We start from the raw sequence: 2,953 nt of genomic DNA on the forward strand, positions 1-2,953 counted from the left end.
TCACTAGTCCATGTACACTGGCACATAGGTTCCCAGCATTGTGCTATGAGGAATTAGATAAGAGACTGGCTCCTTCTCCAGGGACACTGTAAGATGGTAGGAAGATGGGACAGATACAGAGCTAAGAGAACATCTAAGTGTTAAGTGGTGGATAATAAAATCTACGTAGACACTTAGTAGTTATAATTTCCATTTACAAAGTGTTTGCTCTGTGCCAGGCACCATGCTAAGGATGTCATCAATCCTAACTACAACCCACAAGTGCACAGGTGTGGGGAGACGCTGTGTCCAGCCTGTACTATCAGCCATAAGACTTTTGAGCATTGATGATCCTCTCTTTGTTTCCATTTCCTCATCTATGAAATAAGAATCATCATGGAGTGCTTGCTTCGGCGGCACATATACTAAAATTGGAACGTTACGGAGAAGATTAGCATGGCCCCTGTGCAAGGATGACACGCAAATTCGTGAAGTGTTCCATGTTTTTTCCTTGTATGTACTCAGTGAATTTTTGCATTTTTAACAAATTAAAAAGTCAAGTAATCTTTGAGGTGCTGGCTTATTTTCACTCCAGTATATTAGCCTTTTCCCATATGTCTATAAATTCAAAGATTCAGTATTAAATTAAAAATCTTTTTTTATTAAAAAAAAAAGAATCATCATGGAAAAACTTACCTTATAGAGTTGATATTAAATGAGAAAATGTAAGTATCGTGCTTGAAACAGTGCCTGATGTGGAGTCAATGGTCTATGAATATTAGGTTTTATGACCCTGAGGCTCTGAGAGGTTAAATAACTTGCCAGCATTCACTCAATAAATTTATATCAGGACGAGAATTCAAACTCAAACCTGACCGATCCCAAGACCCGCAGATCTTAACCACTCCAGCATAATGGTAGTTCAGAGAGCAGTAAATCATTATGGATTAGTGTGAAAAGGGGGAAGATTTACAGAGAATGTGAGAGCATCTGAAGGATGGAGAAGAAATTATTGTAAAAGAAATAGAGACTCTTGGCTTTGATGGAGGAAGATCTCTTAAGTTAACAAAATGTCCCTCTTTACCAAATCCCACCTCTGGGTTTTCTTTCTTGCCAGCCAGACTCACCCTCCTTCCACTGAAGAAGACATACCAGCTGAAATACCAACCACTAAAGATGCTCTGAAGGTCAAAAACGTTCCCTGCCCCTCCATGAATCTCCTATAGTACCCTGGGTCTTGGTTTCTTTGACTCTATTTTACTTAAAAAATTTTTTTCTGATTATATGCATATATATTTATTGAAGTATAATTGATTTACAATATTGTGTTAGTTTCAGGTGTACAGCATAGCGATTCTTTTTTTTTTCAGATTTCTTTTGCTCTATTTTAGATTTTACTTGTTAATGTGCATCTGACTTTAAGAAAGAAAATTTGACATGCTAGCACTTAATTATGTAAATATTTTATTTAAGTTAGAACAGTATTTATCAATGTGGAAGGAAGGGTGTACTACCTCTATTCTCCTTGGGAGAACTGGGATCCTTTCAAAGTTAAGGGAATAGAGTGACTGTATGTACATGTATATGTGTATCAATTTCTATATCTATATCTATATCTGTATCTATATCTATATTGAAATGTAATGGTAGTTTGGGAAACACTCTTTAGCATTATGAGTTACAGGAGACTAGTTAGCAGGAGTTTAATCTTTGTAGTTCACTGAGTGTCTAATTATAGTTCACATTTCTAATCTTAGGCTCACCTACAATGATGGGCTCCCTCTCCTTTTCCTTCTCTATCCTCAAGTTCTGGAGTCTTTAACAGACTGTGTGGGAGAGGATGACTGGTAATACACAGAGGACTAGGTACATGGTGAAGGGGAGGCGAGGGAAGCAGGCATGAGCAAGGTCGAGGGACCGTGGGAGAGAGAGTGCAGGTGTGGAGCAGGCTATGGGTAGGCACTTGGTGCACCTGGAGCAGGGCAGAGGACAGCCACTCCTGTGAACTCAGGGGCGCCTTAAATAGACTTGGGAAGCCACTCACCAAAGCACGTTATTCCCTGGTTCTGCATGGAGAACGTTATTTGCATCTGAGGCAGAGAAGCGACTAAACCTGTTTGGGATTCCCAGTCCGTGTTGGATACTTTTTGGTTGTTCCCTCCCCAATTACCAGCCGTCAGCTGGATTCTGCCAATAATGAAGCCTGGGTCATCAAGACCGACCTAAATGGACCCCTCTAACCCATTGATCATGAGGCCATGTGGCCCCTCCTGCTACGGTAAGGGGCGCAGGTCTAAGTGAAATGTGCACTATGCATTTCTCCCTCCTCACCCAGCACAATCTTAGACCTCTAGAACATTTTCCTACCTTGCAAAATGGCGCTGAAGTACATTTGACAATCTTGTAGTGATTACATTTTGTTTCTGATCTCTGTTATGCCTTCGTTCAAGGTTTCATCATCTCTCACCTGCACCACTGCAGTAAACACCTTATTAATCTCTATGTCTTCCCCTCTACTTTGTAACTGATGCTAGAATTGTCTTTCTCAATCACACATCTACAATCATCCTTGTCACCTGCTTTTTTGGGTATGCTTTGACTTCTTTTTTCCCCCAAAGGAAAGGTAATATGGAATGTTACATAAAACGTTGAAGCAGACCTGCCCTGTGGAAGTGGGTTTGGGTGCAGGCAGAGTCCTTGCACGCTCAGCCTGTCTCATCACGTCTTTTGCCCCCTTAACCTTGACCAGTCCCGGTCCTCTCAGTGGCATCCACATGATCCTTTAGAACCCATTTTGGGCACGAGCATCCTAAAGCATATGGCCCAGCTTCTCCAGCCTCCTCCTCAGTTCTCCTTCTGTGCAGCTTCAACTCCAGAGCACTTACCGTGCTCTCCACCTTCGCACAGGCTGCCTCTTCTTTCTGGAATGCCCTCCTCCTCTTCTCTATCCAATGATCTCCTCTGATCCTTTGAG

At 41.7% G+C, this 2,953-nt stretch overlaps 1 non-coding gene across 1 annotated transcript; it reads left to right on the top strand.

The window, feature by feature from the left end:
• Window positions 1-380: 380 nt before the first annotated feature.
• Window positions 381-487, top strand: LOC133078903 (U6 spliceosomal RNA). The gene has a single exon (XR_009697969.1). It is a non-coding gene; the product is annotated as a U6 spliceosomal RNA (small nuclear RNA).
• The last annotated feature ends 2,466 nt before the right edge of the window (window positions 488-2,953 follow it).

The sequence above is a fragment of the Eubalaena glacialis genome, chromosome 1 (genome assembly GCF_028564815.1).
Source record: "Eubalaena glacialis isolate mEubGla1 chromosome 1, mEubGla1.1.hap2.+ XY, whole genome shotgun sequence".
In the NCBI taxonomy this organism is placed as follows: domain Eukaryota; kingdom Metazoa; phylum Chordata; class Mammalia; order Artiodactyla; family Balaenidae; genus Eubalaena; species Eubalaena glacialis.